This window comes from Melanaphis sacchari, unplaced genomic scaffold (assembly GCF_002803265.2).
Source record: "Melanaphis sacchari strain LSU unplaced genomic scaffold, SCAv2.0 Contig2_pilon_pilon, whole genome shotgun sequence".
NCBI classification, from domain to species: Eukaryota; Metazoa; Arthropoda; class Insecta; order Hemiptera; family Aphididae; genus Melanaphis; species Melanaphis sacchari.
Genome location: NW_020271173.1, coordinates 863,432 through 883,892, shown reverse-complemented (window position 1 = coordinate 883,892; position 20,461 = coordinate 863,432). Strand labels below are relative to the sequence as shown.

The 20,461-nt window shown below is 23.0% G+C and overlaps 1 protein-coding gene across 1 annotated transcript in view; it reads right to left on the bottom strand.

The window, feature by feature from the left end:
* The window catches only part of LOC112595849, a 47,225-nt gene extending 28,674 nt beyond the window's left edge, over window positions 1-18,551 (bottom strand). Inside the window, exons 1-2 of the mRNA XM_025341231.1 lie at window positions 18,359-18,551; window positions 11,824-11,908 (exon numbers count right to left, since the gene is read on the bottom strand). The gene's annotated coding sequence lies outside the window, so the exon portion shown is untranslated. The remainder of the gene's footprint in view (window positions 1-11,823; window positions 11,909-18,358) is intronic.
* Window positions 18,552-20,461: the final 1,910 nt, after the last annotated feature.

The following is a 20,461-nucleotide window of genomic DNA, read 5'->3' as shown; positions in this document are numbered from 1 at the left end:
GAAAAAAAATGTTTGGTAACAGTCTAGTTTTGCTATATTATAAAATATATTAGTTCTATTCATACAAAATGTATTATTCATTAAAATATACATAACATTATTTAACTAAAAACAATTAGCTAAATTAAAATAAAATAAATAACAAAATATGGAGGTTCAAAGCTAAAAAAATACTGTCTACCAAATGTAAAAACATTATTCAAAATATATTTAATGATAATCATAAAATAGTAATTACACTTTTTTTTATTACTATTTAAATATATGTAGAAATTGTTGTTTGATATTTCACCCTTTTGGAGTGATACCACTGGGCGCCTACCCTAAACCCACGTCTCCCGACACATTCTCTATTGCATTTCAATTATAAATTATATTTATTTTTACAAATTTAAAATTTTCTATTTTAAACTACTTTTCTTTTGGCAATTTGTTATTAATAGTTTTATTTAACACAAAAATGAATGAACAAGTAATTACTAAATATATTAGTATTATAATGTTATTTTATTGTTTTAAAATAATTTAGAAATATACCTGTATCACATTGAGCACAACATTGTAAGACAAGATCATTTATACATGTAAAAAAACAGTCTTGTGGTAAGCATTTTTAAATAATTCAACAAATTTTATATTATAAATTAGATAAGTAATCTAAACAGTACAAATATACAAATACTGTATAAAAAAGTCATATATAATGAATAATGTGTCAGTAAAATTAAATAATATAGTTTTACCTTCTAACTACTTTTGTAAATAATTATAAACTATAATAAACCTACTATAAATGTGATGAATATTATTTTACTATAATGTTCGATGAAGCATTAAAATGATTTCGTGGTTTAATAGGTAGAATATATTGATAAACAGACCTTTAGAGAAAGTGTATCAAACTAATTTTACGTAGAACAAAATGTAAGTATAACAATAGTAATTTTTTAAGGTTATTGATTATTTCACTCCATAAAAGAGTAAAATGAAACTTATTATCGTTAATAATTAAGCAATAAAATAGTATGAAAGAAATAATTTAACACGTATTTCTAACTTAAAGTTCCAACGTTATTTAAAAAAGTTTAAAGGAATACTGTTCACTGACTTAACTAAATCAAAAATCTTTGCATAAAATTAAAGTGGAATTGTGTTTTAGGGATTTATAGTTGACTTTACAATATTGATTAACTTTATAAGAAATAATATTATTTCTACAATATATAGAAATACATACAATAGAATTGTATAATGCGTTTATGTTTCCCTACATGTTTTCTATTTTGATAACTGAAGGAAAACAATGACTTATACACATCATCCACCCAATAATTCAATCTATGCCTAGTGTATCAATTGATTCGATGTGATTTACACAATACTGTATTAAGATTAAAGAGATTTCAATGTACCTCTATCAAAATACGGTATCTAGGGTATATTTATGTAGTTTGAACTAAATTCCTTTTAAGCGCAACAAAAATAGTCGCGCATCGATTTATATCCCTAGCATATAAAATACGTCACGAGTAAATAAGAGTGTAAACAAACGCTAATATAACTGAAATATGACCTATAGAGTATATAGTGTGTACGTCATTCTAGCTTTTACTATTATTTCGATTACAGTAAATTAAATATAACACCAACATTATTACATACATTTTAAACTTATTACAGCTGTTGGGTTTTATCCAATCGACTAAATATAAATATGGATATAATATAAATTAAATTATTTAAAAACCATACGTCAGAAGAATGTTCTTAATTAAATATCCGTAGTTAAATTCTAATATTGTAAGCTTCAATCAACAAACAGCTACTCAGTACTTAATACAATAGCATTGTATTATTGCTTATTTATATTATTAATTGAGTAATACGAATAATATTGTGCATAAATTATATAGATATCCTATAAAAATCTAAAAAATTCAAATTTAAAAAAAAAAACAACAACAGAATTTCTTGGTACTTTATAATTTGTAATTATAAGACTACCAATATATTACACATACAATGATATTAAACCCAAACAAAATAGTAAAAATAAAATTACAATATTTTTACCTGCAAAATTCTGAACAGGTTCTTAGATTAATGAAAGGATTAAGGTTGCAAAAACGCTCGTTTAATTTTCAAATTCTTAACCATGAATTTATTTTAACAGTTAGTTGTCGTCAATAATTGTCTGTACAATTTTACAGAAAAAAAAATACAAAAAAATGCTATTTAGTGTAGAATATTATCTACGTTCTCATTATCATCTCCTAGCTTGACTTGTTGTATTTTATGATGATTATTGGATTATACTTATCAAAATTTTCTAGGTAATATTGACATGCACATAGGTAAAAACGCTAAAAACTTAAAATATGTAGAAGATTGCAGACAAAATGTATACTTATATATTTCTGTAACTAAATACATAATATACCTCACTAGAATTCAAAATTAGAATAAAAAACATATTAAGTCTCAAAAGGATATATATAATACGTGGTAATATGTTACATTATGTATAAATATAATAATTGATATGCCGATAACTATCACTAAATGTTATTAAGATTTATAGTGTAGGAACGTGGTATGTAGTATATATGCGCATATTATTCATGAGATAGTACAAAAACAACTAAAATAAAACTTATTTAAAATAATTAATTTTTTTTTTTATGCTTTATTTTAGATAAACATTGACTCTGTAATTGTATTACAGCTTAAACTACTTGAAGTACAGGTAAATTACGAGAAAAAATCTTTTTATAAACACATAGTTAGAACTAATTAACATAGAATTATGGAATGAAACTTATTTTATAATATTCCATCGGGTAGGACAAATGCTTTGCAGACAAGGTATGATAGTTTCTATTATGGTACAATCGCCGTAATTATTCAAATAACCTTAGTGTGTAGAACATCTCAATAATACAATAATAAATAATGTAAAAATTGTAAAAATTGTTAAATTAAATATTATGTACTGATCAATAAATATTCAAAAAATAAGATCAAATAAAAAAATAAAAAGTTTTGTTTGTTTAATTTTAAAAATGTCTAATTTTATTTATGGAACTAAATAATTTAAGTAGTTAATAAATTTGTAGTTACTTGATTATTTTTATAGCTACACTATATGTTAAAATTTTCATAACAAGACATTTTAATAGAAACTTAATCAACGGCATATCTACAATATTAAATATATTTATAGATATTTATAAAAAATATTCCATGGTGAAAAAACACCTAATTTTAATTAATTATATTTAAATTTAAATTAAATGATAGTACTTATTTCGTGTATATAATATATATAATATACATACACATTTAAAGGTATTTAATTTCAACAAACATTTACTTAAAATAATTATAGACCTAAAGAAAAAATAATAATTATAAAGTAAATAGATATATTAACAAAGCCCATTTGAAAATAAAACACATTGTGAAGTTAAATGCAAAAATATCAAAAGACAATAATATATTTATAATACAATAAATGCTTTATTACAAAAATCAAAATAAGTTTAACAACCTCATGTTATTTATATATATCTAGTTATTTTATTTTTACTCAATATTTTAGCATAAAAATTTAAATAGTTATTTTATATTTAATGCAGTTAATTTAAAATATTTTAAAACAAATAGCAAACGTATTTAATACATATAAAGGCCTTATCTTATCAACAATGAAACAACCATAATAATATTCAATTCCATACTTGTTATACTTTTTAACCAATTAATTACGTTATGTAATTTATATGTTTATACAACATACAAGAATATAAAATATATATTATTATGTAATAAACATAGGAGCTGTTAAGTGTTTTAGTAAGCTCTTTAAATTATCTTTACAAATATACATAATAAATAGTTTTATAGTCACTGAGTTGAGATAATTTTTTTCATACTAGCACATTAATTTCTTGGATGACCGAATCCATATTACGTTCAATTCCACCACACATTTTGCGTATGAGATATTTTTCTATAAGGAAATAACCGATTTTTTTCTATATAGTTTTAACAATTTGCAAAACGACACCGATGCCGACGTGAAGTAAAATGAGTTTCCGGTGGCAACGAACCTAGCTGTTTAATGTTGATAAAAATATATTCAATACCATTCAATAATATTTCTAGTGTAAATTGAAAATTTTTTCATATTTAAAAAAAAGTAAAAATGAAATGAAAACTAATAAGATATATTATTCTTATTTGTGGAAATTCTGCATTTAATTTCAATCAATGTTATGCTAAAGAAATTAAATTAAGCGCTTATACCATAATATTATATTACAACGCATTACTTATTTATAAAAATAAATAAAAACGTATGCGTTAAGTTTCTTCCGATTATTGTGATCCGATAAGAAGATAATATAAATTATAATGTTTCATTATTTTTAATCTAAATTTTCAGTTATTTTGATTCTACATATAAAATATTGGTAGGCTAAGTATTTCAAGCATTATTAAGAATGAAACAATAGTGTAATATACTCGAAGATTCGTGCTAGAAAATTACATAGTATTAGCAGATAGAGTGTAGAACGTAGGTACATATCTGTTATGTATGACGGTTGAAAACATAATAAAGAAAACTTTATAGTAGATTGATTATAGCCTAGCTGCGTCATTTCTATGTCAGATTTCACAAAAGTAATTTTAGTCACATTTTTATTAAGTACATACGTACATACTACAAGTAATAAGAAATAATGTAAGTACTACACACGTTATATATTATTACTGATAATATATAACGTGTGTAGTATGATAATTTATCACAAAAGTCCAAATTTTAAGTACCTGTATATTATTAAATAATTATTTGTTCAAGTTTCATTGATTCAATTTAAAAACTACATCCACAAATTTCGGAAATTATTAAACATTAATACATTTCTTTTCAATTAATTTTATATATTTTAAAATATTTAATATGTATAGTATTATAAAAGTATAATATTTGTCACTTTTTAATTGAAAATTACGTTAATTTACATTTTAAAAAACTTATTATGGTTAATTTATTAATATCCTGTATTCTATAGTAATGAGTGTAGTAAACAATTTATTTGTTTTAAAATAAAAATAAATGTTTTATTGATATACCTATACGTTATCACATTAAAATTATTGGAGAAATTCTAGTGTAAATGATTTACGATTAATCTAAAAATTAATGCATTTTTTTTTTTAAATATATTTATTTCTATCCAAAATATTCTAATTAACCATAATAATATATAACTTATACACTAAAATAATCGAATAAATTGATAATATACAATAATATAATATGAATTATCATTTATATATATAAGCATAATATAAATTGTGAATAAAAAGTAATATTATTTATTATTTCTATGAACGTTATTTATATTGGATATATAATTTTATAAAGATGTATAAGATATATCTACCGTTTGCATATAATATATATAGTTTGACTAAGACTATAGCGGTCGTGAAAATTAATGGAAAGTAAGCTTTTTTATGATATCAATTTAAATAACAATATAATATATATACTTGTATCTTTCGGATGCAATAACAAATGTACCATCGTTCACGGTAAAAATTTATCGTGTTGAGAACCGTTACGTGCGCCAATGCGCCATGCTATAACGTTTCGATTGAACAAACTGCGAACAAAGATATTATTACCATACAAAACAACGCGTCCCATTAACAAGCACACATTATGCGCGTCCAGTACCGTGTATAATTAATTAAGACGAGTACTAATGATCTTCAACGAACATTTGAACTACATGATACGATAATAACAAAATAAACACATATGCGTGTACAACAAATATGTATATAATTTATATATTATACTTAACTATAATTTTTCAGTGTTATTTGAATAACGGACAACTCTGGGAATTAATCATCAACCGTATCAAAATAGTGTTATTGATCCAATTTACTGCATCATGTAACTTTGAAAAAAAAATTAAACGGCGTTTGAGCTAGGCAACTGTAGTACGCATAATTCGTCCAATAAATAGATAGATAGGTACTAACATTGATTTTAGAATATACTATTCTAAAATCAATAGTAGGTACTAGGTGTTTTGAACAAAATAAAATGTATGCAATATAATAATATAGTAACCACTATTTTTTTATATGTTGATAGTAAACAACAAATTTATTGAATTTTAAATTTTTAGTAAACTAATAAATAATTATCAAAATAAATTCAAAAATTAATGTGATCAAGCAACATTTATATGAGTGTATCGATAAAAAATAAATTGTAGCTATTTTATTGATTATAAGATTTCTAATAAAGTACCTATACGTTATCCTATTAACAATAATGCATTATTATAAGAAAAATATAGCTTGTATTGTATTAAACGGTGTTTATCACCTATTGATACTCAGTTAAACTAATAATAATGTATTTAGCTTCTAAATACATTAAAATATGGAAATAATTGAAAAAAAAGGAATATTATATTATAATATTGGAGCATATACTGATATGACTATAATTACAGCTAAAAGTACACTTTCATACTTAGATCAAAAAAATTCTCCATTTTCTGATTTGAATACAATAGAAACACTTAAAAAAAACTTTCTCATTTATATCATAATTTTTTTTTTTTTTTATGTAATAATATAGTTAAGATCTAAATCTAAAACGTATAATATAATATATAGCCAACCACTATATTAACTAATAATAGTTAAAATAAATAATAATATAGTTAAAATATAATTATTACGACTTATATGTTTGCTTGAATTTGCTGAACTACAAAAATGAAAGAGCAAAAAGACAAAAGAATTTTTTGTTTGGTATATTTCTGTTATACGTATTGTCAAGAGCATTATATTATGAAATCATATCTACATAAGCATAATTTATATCTTGTGAAGTTGAAAAAAAATCAAGTACAGCAATTTCTAACATATCCTCCGGGTTTATTATGAATAGAAATAATTGAAATTAAAAAAGTAGTGCAAAACTAGTAAGTATCTATATTCTATATATATGTGTGTGTGTGTGTGTGTGACTTAATTAATAATTTACAATCAACAACAAAAATATCATAAATAATACAATGACACAAACAATCAATAATTGAACTTTTGGGTTTAAATTCTAATTACTTTAGTAACCCAAACTTCTAATCAATATGAATAAAATATCTTAAATATCACAATATTATAGATATTTTCAGCACATAAAAATTAGATATGAATTCTATAGTTGTTTGTTGTTAATTTTTTTTTTTTCATGATTATTCGTTAACACCAACAGATAAAACAAATTATAGAATAGTTAGTTTTTTATTTTGTTAACATTTTCAATCCATGAAAATAATTTCATTCTAATAGACATGGTATATACAAAATAACTTAAATACATTATTTGAATATATGACGAAATTTAAAAAAATTAAATTAAATTAATATGATTTTCTATTATTTGAATAACATTATTTAAAATTGTACTCAATTTTGAAAGAATAACGCGTGCTCAAGAACTAATTTGAATGTAAATGTTTGATTTTAATATACCTACTTATTATACGAATTAAACTTGAATAGAATTAATTAATAAAAGCTATAAGTATAATTAAATATTATAAAAATTGTATACCTATTACCAATATACAATGCCTAGAATATTCAATATTTATCATAATATATTTAAATATGTATGCAAATTAAAACATTTAGATTATACTACACATAATGTTTGAGATTAACAGATTAAAAAAAAAAACTCAATTTTCAATAGACCAAAATACAAAATACAGACCAACGCAGAGCACAATGCACGTCTTTTATTTTCTAATTATTTTTCTCGGAGCAGATGCACTTGAAATGGTATAGATGGATAGCTAATACGAAGATAAACGGAAATTATTAACACACAAACGATTTCAAAGTATAATAGTTCTGTTATGAATTCTTTGTTACTACCTTTGTGTAATGGATAAGAAGGAAGAAAGAAGAAAATGTGACGAAAATATTTTAATTCAATGTTGAATACTCGCACGGCTTGTGTAGTAGGTGTTGGTTGATAAAGTATCTAAAATGAGAGGGGAAAGCAGAAATATTTTATAAAAAAGACCACGGAGTTTTCTTACCAGAACTACGTCAATCTTTCTTATACAGTGCATATCTAATAAACACTAGTTTAGAATTCACCTACCTAATTATTAATAGAAAATAAAAATTCAAGATAATTTTGACGATTTATTTTGTGTTTAAAAATAAATAGTACAGCAATAAATTGTGTGGCAGTAATTAGGTTGATTATTGATTATTTCATAATAATATGCATCTTGTGTTGAATCAAAGGAAGAATAATGTTTCATCACCTAATATCTTCTCAACAGTGATTTAACCAAAATTCAAAATTAATATTTTAATTACAGTAAAACAGTGACCCAAATTTTAATTTGTTTTAAAACGTATGTGAAAAATACTACACTTTCGCAGACGTAACAATTTTTTTGATGGCCAACAAATTTCTTAATTAAGCAACTAAAACAATAATTGAATGTAATATATTTAAACTATAACAACAATATAACATCCGAAAAAACAAGAACTATTTTTTACACATCGCGACGGTATAATAAATATCCGTTGCGGAATAACGGGGCCTCGTCGCGCCATAGACAATAATGCACTATCTAAAATATGTACAAGAACAAATGCAAACAATATTCGAATCTCTAATTATTTTTTGAAATTTATTCACATTAGATGGATTTTTAAAAATATCTAAAGTGAAAAAAATATTATTTAATTTACTAACTACTAACACTTTCATTTACATTATACCTATACAGTTTTATAATTTATGTGTATGATGCATATAAATGAAATTATTAATATTACATACGAGTATATGTATATATATATATATATATTTTATAGCTGAATTTATTTCTTTATAATTAATCTTTTTTTGTATTATAATAATTTAAATTATTCGTGCCATTTTAAAATACATAAAAATATACTAAAAATATTGCATAATTATTTTAATTATTTGTATTTGTTATAATGTATTATTACAGTGGCGCTACAACATTCATCACATTATTTTAAAATATAAAAAATGCTAATTTATTATCAAAAAAAATTTGTTCGAATTTTCGTTATTTTTTACTACAAAAATATGTCTTCCTAGGTAATCATAACCTTTAGAATTTTTTCTCATAACAATTTTACAGAATTTAATTGTATAAAACTCGGTCAGTTTAATAGTTAGTCAATTCATCAAACGATTTAAGTGCAAACAAAAATAATTATTAGTTGACTCGAATACTCGATATATTTTGATCAGATATTGAACAAAAAACTATCTAATTCATATATTTCTTTAGTATATTCGCTGTAATATATTATGAAGGTTAAATATATGACTTTTAATGTGTAATCTAAACTACACACAAAATTATACATATAAATATAAGCCTTTAATACCATGTTGTTTGGCAATAATTTATCACGTTTAAATGTAATAAATGTATATCTTACCAATTGAGTATTTGAAGTGTTTTAATGTATAAATTATTGCTAAGAATGTGTACGATACTATAAAAATATAGCTAACCAATTAAAAAATTATTCTTTCTTTCACTGTATCATTATAAAATATCTAATCTATAAACTGATTGATTGATAATGATTATATATTAATACAAGTTAGTAGTACGGCTGATTATTCTTATAGGGACATTAGATTTTCATCAAAAGCACCACTAAAGTCAACGGAAAAACTCATACATGTCATTGCTTTCACTGGTTTGGTTCCCTCTCCCGCGGCCATTGAAGCTGTGTTTTACATTATTTGAACACGTCCAATACACCGGAACGATATAGTCAGTTTTGCGCATTGTTCTAGGATTTTTAATGACCGGAACATTATAATATATCCGACGGCCGATAATTATACTGGTCGTTTTTAATCTATCTCCACACTTTATTATTCCCTGTTTGTTGTCGTACACTCATAGGTATATGTACATTGTACATGTTTTCATACAAATATAGGTACCTATATCTATTATGGTTCAACTGTCCTCTCACGAATCGTGTCACGGACACTGAAGGTGTTGCTGTGTTATAGAAATCTCGATGCTGACAAAGATCAGCACAAATTCGTTATAATGGCGCATATAAAACGCATTATATTTCATCATTCTATTACAGTTGTCGTTACGTATACCTTTTGGATAATATACAACAATATAATAATGTATAATAATGTGTCGACAATTAGTTTCGGTCGAATTCGTCTAGCAAATCATCAAGCTGTATATTTTTGGTACAGTTGTAAAATATAGTAACTATAAACTATTTACGCATTTGTATGGTCTACACACTACAATGATGATCAAGCACCTCGCAGTTAATGTTATCTTATGAATAAATAACATATGACTAACATAGTAAAATGATTAATTTACTAGGTACCTATTCATTCGTTTGTACTAACTAATTAATATGGCATATTTTCTTAGTAATAATGATAAACATTAAACATACTATAAATCATTTATTTATTATCTACTGTTTATTAAATTATTAAATAAACATACAAATTTTAAAACAATTAAAATATACGGCAAAAAAATTAAATTCATATTGTTTACACGAAGTAACTTTTATTTTCTGTATAGAGTGATTCACTAAGCATGCTCACCCCTATTTTTCCTTTAATAATGAATTTAGTCAAATTTTGGTTTTAGAAGTTTTAAGAATACTTAAAGGTAACTTTTTTAAATTCTTAAAATTCTTTTTATATTACTTAAGCAGTGTATACCTAAATGTAAATGTAAATTATTGTACATGATTAACCTTCTACTCGTTAGAATTTTGAATTTAATAAACAAAATTTTTCAGATAAATTATTTACTAAGTATTTTGTAATAGAAAAAGTGATTCCTAATTTTAAAAAATACAATTTTATATTTTTACAGAATATTTCTTAAGTTGTTTTTAAATTAAAACAATACATTTTAATAGTACCTAATCATTAATTTTTATAAGTAAATTATTATTTTTTATAATATAAAAATTAAACTACCAATCTTTTATAAACACTAATTTGTAAAATCAAATAGAATGTGCTTACTATTACATAAAAAATTCATTATTAACTCACAAGAGCTATACATAGAACATCTAGAAGAAGTGAAAGGTTCTTTCTTTCGATTTTTTAATTTTTTTCCAGTACAAATAAGTCATTTTGTATACGATTTTTAATCGGAAAATAAATATAAATTCTCTATTAAAAAGGGATTCCTTTAAAAAATATATTTTATAAAGAAAATATTGTGAATGATAAATCATATTACTATATTATATTATGACTTGGTTCAAAAAAAGTATGAAATTAGTACCCAAAAATTTAACATAAAATATAACTTTATAGTATACAAATATATATATCAATATTCCAAAGACAAGTTGCATAAACAATCGTTAATTATTTAACGAATCAATAGTAAGTTAATAGTCACTTATACAGTTAAACATGGTTTAGTGGATTAAACCATTCCATTAAATTCATTAGTATTTTTACAACTTGTTATAAAAATAGTAAAAACATATTTAACTAATAAACAATTAATACAATTAAATTACAAACATTTTATAAATGCAAAAACTTCGTTGTTAAAATGTATATAATCCCTCCCCCCATATTTTATTTATTGCATACAATAATACATGGTAACCAATGCATTATATATATATATTAATCTTAAAGTTAATATAGGTGTAATTACTTAGTTTTACCTGTTAAAGTTGCCTTGATTCTCTAATCTTCCTTGATCAACAAATTTTCGTTTACTTTACTTATTTTCTTGCCAAACTTATATAACTAAAAAAAATATATAAATGCATCATTAGCAGATATTTATTAAAATTATTGCTTTTGTTTATATGATTGTAGTAAAATATCTGAAATATTCTAACAAAATAATAATTTTTTTTCTTCATTTATAAAAGCTATAATAGTACATATGTAGTATCATATATTTTTTAGTACTATTTATACATGACAGAACACTAAAATTATAAATTAAAAAAGGATAAAATAATTTTTAAAAATAAGATCATTGTTTTACCTGTAATGTTTAAGTATATTAGTATTTATTAATTTCATAAATAATATGAAAATCAAATAAATAAAAACTAAGTATAGATATTTTATTTTTTAGTATACCAAAATAAAAAAAATAATCGATGTACTAAGTACTTAATAACAACCAATTAACTAAAAGAAACGGTTAGCAGCATCACATGTGCAAAACATCCCCATTAAAAAATAAATAACTCTGGGAGGGAGGTGGCAGCGCAGCTTTCATTTTGCTCTAACAACAAAATCAATAAAGCTTTAGGGCGCGGCAAGGTCACTGTTTACGTATATCCACCACCATCTCCATCATTGTATGATTGATGAAGATATATTAATATTGCCATTTTATATTCAATCAAATTTCATTATATAATTTGATTATAATATGAATTAATAAACTATATCTTAATATGATTGGTGATTTTTATTATTACTTTCAATGGTTTTAAGTGCCTATTTTTTCTAACAAACAATAAAACAATAGTTTATAAAATAAATAAATATATTAATTGTTAAAAGAAAAATAATTATCAATCTTTTGATTTTTTATATATTTGTTATAATTTACTTTAAAACCATACAACAACATACCAGGTATATACTTTAGACATTTTATTTAAATATTTAATAATTCAATAAACTTTTCTTATTGTCAGATAAGAATAAAAAATGTAAGATACATAATTTATGAAGCATTTGTAATTTGTAATAAAATTAATCAATAATAAAATATTTTTGAAAAAAACCATCGAAATTGTTTTGTTGTATGGTATATTTTAATTACACTTTATCATTGAGTATGTTACTGTAATAATGGATGTGTTCGATTAAATCCAATGATAGTCGATAAATAATTGCATTCGGAATACAATTCTTAACAAAAACACAGTGGGTTAGCCTCTATTTCTAAGAATACTTAAAATTTATTTATATTACTATTAGTATCTAATTTTTAATTAGTAATTACTAATAGTAATAGGTACGATAATTCAAATTATTTTTCCCAAATACATTGAATATTAAATTAATAATTATTACTAAAGTATTATTTAGAGAACGGTCATACCGGTATGTGTTTCTCTGTCTTATAAACATACAATAAGGTAAATTTAAGTTCAGCAAACCCAATTTTGTGTTTTTAGCTAAAAATAAATTGATCTATTATAAAAGTTAAAATATACAACTAATTTTACATTGGTTTATTACGATATTTTAATTTTTAAGTGAGTTATTATAAAATTTAAAGTATTACATTTAGCATATGTTACTATGGTATATACATTATGAAGATGGAGACAACACCTGTAAGTTGCGGGGGTGTGACTTATAATTCAATACCAACCTACCGTATAATTTTATAAATTGGTTCGTGGTTATAAATTATAGCTTAAAATTAGTCTAATATTTAGAAAATTATATTGGGTGTAAAAATATAGAGAAACGTCATATATATATTTACTGACTTGGCCACGCGATGCTGTAACTGTTATAATCCATTAATTAACGCTATACTAAACTATTTAATAAGTTCTTAAACGTTAACATGAAAATTTGATTTCATAAATAAGATGGATAATGTTAATATTTAATTATTTTTAATAATTATTTTTATTATTTTAAATTATAAAAATGTATAATTTTATCTATGTTATCTATCTTCAGCCCATCATCCGTTATCAATTGTTTCCAAAAAATCAAAATTATTAATAATACTTTAGAATTATTTTTAGAGTTATAAATTATAATTATAATATAACTTCAGGCGCACTGTCCCAAAATCAAACCGTTTATTTTTGTCCTCTCTCTCTCACTCTATCTTTCATACATCTCTATTACACATATTTAATCGAGATAATATGAATTATTCTATTTTTTAATTTTTAAGCTAAACCAAATCACACACATCAGCAAAATAAAAAACGGTTGTGTAGTTTTGAAGTGCATTGCAAGCAAACCTGTTGCACGTTTAATCTTTATATATATATATATATATATATATATTATGTGTGTGTGTGTGTGTGTGTGTGTGTGTGTGTGTGTATACATACACCATAATATATACCTAAATAAAATTGGATACAACTAAAAAGTAGTAGGAAGTATTTATTTCACGGTAATCATTTAAATATAAATCTTTAATATTTTATATTAATTAAAATAAATATAATTCCTTAAAAATTATTTTAATATTTATAATTATTAAAATTAGGTCGTACATTTTTCTCATTGTCAAAAATGCTATATAATGTATAAAATATGATTGATTATCAATTTAAATTTACACAAATCAGAACCTATAAGTTATAACTGAATTCGCTGTTATTATCTTGTCCCTTAATAGTCTTAAAAGTTAGTTTACGTTTACATTTTTTGTTATACAATTCTACACAAATGTACGGAACATAATGTACATTCGATATATTGATTTTTCCATATGAGATTTTTAATTCATATGTCTCAAATCCCATCAAATAGTGTTAATTTTAAAAAAGTGTCCCATAACTATTTGAAAATTTATTCAGTAAATTTAAAAAAAATTGAGATTTTTAATATTTAATTTTTAAAAAAACCTTGTTATAATACTATAACATATAACACTGTAGATTTATTAATAACATTTAAATGTATAAATGTAATTAATTATTCAATTAAACGTCATGAAAACTAGTATTATACTTAAATTAAAAGCATTAAAACTCCATGATGAGGGCGTGAAAGACAAAGTTAAGATTTATGTCCAATACTGCTTTAGTTTTAATTTATTGATCAATTCATGTTAAACCCATAACATTAAATTATATCATTTGTACTCCAATAATTATTGTTAATATTAACGTAAAAATATCAATATAATATAAACATAAGCACCCTTATTTTTACCTTTCATAATAAATAAATTTAAATACAGATTTTTAGAATTTTTAAGTACAATTAAAGACCGTACTTTTAAATTTTTGAAACTGTTTGTACTGTTTACAGGGTTCTTGTGGTGATTAAATATCTGTTTATCAAATAAGAACCTCTCTTAAAAACTGTTAATTATTAAGTGGTTAATTTTTTCTTGATTGTTGATATATCTTATTAAAAATTTGAAAAAACAGTTTTTTCAGTTATTCAAATAATTTATACGATTACATAACTACTTGTCCAATTTGTGCTAGCCTCTTTACACTTTTACACCTTTTAAGAAAGGTAAATAAAATAAACATAACTCAAATAACAGTAAAACAATATTTACTAAATTATGAAATTAATATACCTTTTATTTTTTTAATTTATCAATACAATTATACAATTACAATCAACACTTATACTTATTAATTTATGCACACACAACAAAGTCAATCCTCTTAATATTCTTTTTGACGACATAGTAAATCTTAGCAATGTTTTTAAGCTACATAAAATACATGTCAAGTTCAAATATATAAGTTTATTAATGTCATTTGTCAACTACATTATAAACCTTTTTAAAAATAAAACAAATTATTCAAAAACTATTCACTAGAAAATATTTTCAGCAAATTTAATTTATGAATTTTAGTATACTAATAGAAAAGTTACTTTTAAATAAATTTTTATAATTTATTCAGAATTTTTAAGTCTAATTATTAAAATGCTTAGTATAAATACTTTTAAGATCTCAATATCTATAGCATTTAAAAATTGTTAATATTTAGTTTACAAATCACAAATATACTATATAATATAAATTTAGAATTAGGTATAATCTACAAAGTATATTATTAATTTATTTACTTGTTAAACTGTGATAATATCATAATAATATCTTCTACCAATTAAATAATTTTACACGACAAATGACAGAGCAACCATCACGCAACGTCACAATCACGATTTATTTATATACAAATATCTTAAATCATGGTAACAATCAAAATATTTATAACTTTTATCGTATGTAATAGAGTTATTGGTAACATACTGATAACTATTTTTTTTCAATTTTCATAATTTTTTTCTTAACATAAAATTAAATGTATATTATGCAAAAAATTATTTGAGTGATGGTGGAGAAGATATTATTGCCCACATTTCCATCCCCCTCTCAAATATACCACTAGGTATTTCAAGCATTCAACCAGAATGTATTAAGATTAACAAAAAATTGTTAGAAACCTTACAAAATTATTAATAATTCTAAATATTTGGCAGCTAACAATTATAAAGATCTTCAAGACTATCAAAAAATATAAAACACGAATTTTTGTGGTACTTTTATTTTAAACTAACTACGATTATAATTAATAGTAGCCCATTAGGTAACCCCTTTTATATAACACCTGCAGGATATTAACATGTTTCCATGGAAATAAAAACTTAAATAAACAATGCATAAAAATTTTGTAAAATTTAATAATTGTTTTTACACTATAATTTTGAACATGATTAATAATACCAAATAATAACTTAATTGTTTATATTTTTTTTCGTTAATATACTATTGTAGCCTTCTTTTTTCTATTTCCAAATAAATAGCATTTATATACTATGATGTAAAATCTTAAATCGATAATAATATGTAATAATGTTGATTGTTTTCGGCAAGTTCAATGTCGTTTCTCACACATGAATTTTTATTTTGTATATTGTTACATAGGTACGTAATATTTACCAAAATAACCTGTTTGGTTGCCACCAACCCACCAACGAATTCACTATATAGCATTACACATAAATATCAGTTTCAGATTTTAAACTAGAAACAAGAAAAAATGTATTATTTGATATATTATAGTTAAATCTACGACTCTAATTTAAATGTTAAAATTATGTATTTTATCATTTGAGAATAAATTAATTCATAGTATTCAAACACTCATAATTTCGAGAATATTTTATTAATTAAATCATTAAATAAATCAATAAAAACCAAATAAGTGCTTATAAAAGCATATAAAACACACACACACACATATAAATATATTTATTTTTAAAGGTCTAAAATAATTTCTTAGAAAGTATCTGGACATTAAGATATAGTCAACAAAACCACACTTAAATGATTAAGACTTTTATCTATTATAGAGTACCAGTGACGCACATGAAGCGATGTATGTTGGTCGAAACCTCAATCAAAATAGTGGATAGTGGATGGGTGTCAAATAAATTTACTGATTGATTACTTCATTATGTGATAAACTAATAACTATTTTGAATTTAAAAAACAAAATTAATTTAATTTTAAAAACTTTAAATTCCTCTAACAAAAAATTAGTATTTATCAATGTTAAATATCTTGTATTAAAGCTTAAAAGTTTTATTCGCCAATCGAAAATCATATTAAATATAATCAATTGCCGCTAAATAACATATTCAAGTTCAATCACAGTCCCTATACTTCTTCGTTTACTTTCATAAACTGTGATGGTATATCTTGTTTCAATAATTTGTTATTTAATTACCCAAATCTCTCTTTTTTAACATGATAAATTAAAATTTCTTGTTCTTTTATTTACACCAATATTCCGTACACCAATACTCTTTTCTCTACTAGTGTAATACTGTCGTGTTCAAATTAAATCTACTCTATATTTTATTCTTCAGATAACTTACAAAATGTAATGTAACTATAAGCTTTATTACCTGCATAGTACGTTCGTTATTTAAAATTTACGTTCACCAATATAAATAATAATAGATGAATCGAGATGATTTTTGTAAAAAAAAATAAATGTCACTTATCAAAATAGAGTTATTACTTATTACATTCCTTAAATATTAAATCCTGCAATAGCTTTTTATTTTTTTTTTTTTAACAAAAGTTATCTATATGCTAAAAAAATGTAATAAATAATATCTAGTCGTTAACACTACTTACTATTTTCATATTTATCAACATAATAATAAATCTAAAATGAATAATAACTATGTTATAATTATAGGTACCAAACTATCAACGTCTCTTCGTATAGGTATATACTATATACTATATATTACGTAGAATTCGGCGACTAAGTTAAAAATAAGATATATTGTACGTATTGTAGGTACTTGCTATAACTAGTAGGTACACTTCATTACTTGGTTTCGAATATATGTAAATGAAATATTTAAACTAGGTAATGCACCAAATCGATATTCATATTATACTACAAAAATAATATTAAAATATATCATTATTTATAAATAATAATAATACATAAAATACGTAAATATTGTAGAACTCACGTTCGGGCTGCAGCTTTTTAAAATTTGAAATCTAATCGGAAAACTAGGCACTCGAAGAAGAGTATATCAGTAACGCACTCGTCACAACTAACCGTTCGGATACCAACCACAGTCTAGCCGCGGAAAACGTTGGAAAACAACTGCCGGCCGCCGGGAGTGAGTCGTGCCGCTGCCCGCGCAGCCAAAGCGATGACGTCGCGAGAGACCGTTGTGGAACGGCTCACGGGGCACGGATGCGCGCCTCACACAACCGGTCGGTCACCTCAGTACTGCCAACCGGCAAGATAATGCCGAGATAAATTGCGCGATTTAATTCGCTCACCATTATCATCGTCGGTCGACAGATTATTATATTAGTTAGGTAGGTACCAAAAGGCAAAAACCAGGATTATGTGTAATATTAATATAGGTATCTCGGACTTATCAATATTATTATTTATTCATTCATTATAATATTTAATAAATCAGCTTGGCGGTTGATACTTGATAGTTTATATGCACTGTAATATCTATCTAGTATATTCTGTATTTAATGTTTTAAATTTTATAACATAACATATTGTGGATACCGCTCTGCAGTAAAAGTTAGTGTAGGTGTACAGTAGGTCACTGTAATAGATGTGTTAAATTTGAATTCAACAACATATCATTGTACACGAAAAATGATTCCGAGCAGAAACGGTCTATCAGCCTATATTATCAAGTGATATGTTTTTTTCAATAAAGTTATAAAAGTTATTTATTTTAATTTTAATATTTTTGGTAAGTTGATAAACTTTTTTTTTGAAAAATATGAAATTATTAAAATAAAATATATTTATACCACATTTAACCTATAAGACACAAAATGTAATAACATATATTATCTCAATAAATACCGACATACCGTACATCAGTAAAAATAGATTCATAACGTCTATAAATGGATGATGTTTTAAAATAAATCAAAAATATTATTGTGTATTATAAAATTCATAATAATATAAAATACATAACAGTTTAAGTTTTCATAAATAATGTTTTTAAATCATAACAAAATAAATAACATGGTATCGTTGTTTATTGTTTACACAAGGAATTATATCCAAACTGAAAATTAACATTTCTATAAAAAATAATTGTGTTTTTACATTTTTTTTAGATATTATAGTACCAATATAAATTCTAACGAGGAATTTTTAAATTTTCAAAATTTAGATACAAAAAGAAAAGTTTTTATACATTTTTAACTACAAAAAGTAATTTTACATTGTTTGCGATTTTGACGAATTTCGTTAAAATTTTAACTTCAAATTCATATAAAAACAATTTGTACTTATATATTTTTAAAAAATGTATACAGATATAAGAATAATTTTTGTAGGATCCTGTATTAAATTTTTAAGAATTTTCACTCAGCGAACAATTTTTTAACAATATTTATAAAAATAAAAACCAATAAAAAATTAAATTGCCATGCCTAACCTATAAATAACTAAAAAAAAGTTTAAAATGTTATCGTATAATAAAAATGATTAGCATGTTAAACTTTTAGAAAAAATTTCAAGAATCTATTGTCATTTTATTTTATTTTTTTTTTTTTGAAATACTCGTACAATAAAATATCAAAAAAAATCGAGAAGAAATAATTATTTTATAGATGAATATCAAATGTAGTAAACATTTGAACTTATCAGTAAATAGGTACTGATTAACATTAATTTAACTTTCTGAAAATGTTTTTTTCATAAATAAGTTAAAAAACCAATAAGTTATTTTGTACCTATTATATTTTTAAAACTTAAGTATAAAAACATAATTTTTTATGAATTTTTAACAACAACAAAATTAGTACATTTTCACGATTTTTATGAATTTTATCAAAATTGTATATTAAATTGTTTATAAAAAATATTGTGACTAAATATTTTCAAAATTGTTTAATTGAGATACTAATAACTTATTAAGAGTTTTATATTAAATTTTCAAGTATTTTTACCCAGCAAATTTTTAATTGACATTAATTATAAATAAATAAACAAAACAATATTTAAAATTGTATTTTTAATGAAAACTACAGTGTAAACATTTTGTGAAAATTTAAAGAAGCTACGATTATTCGTT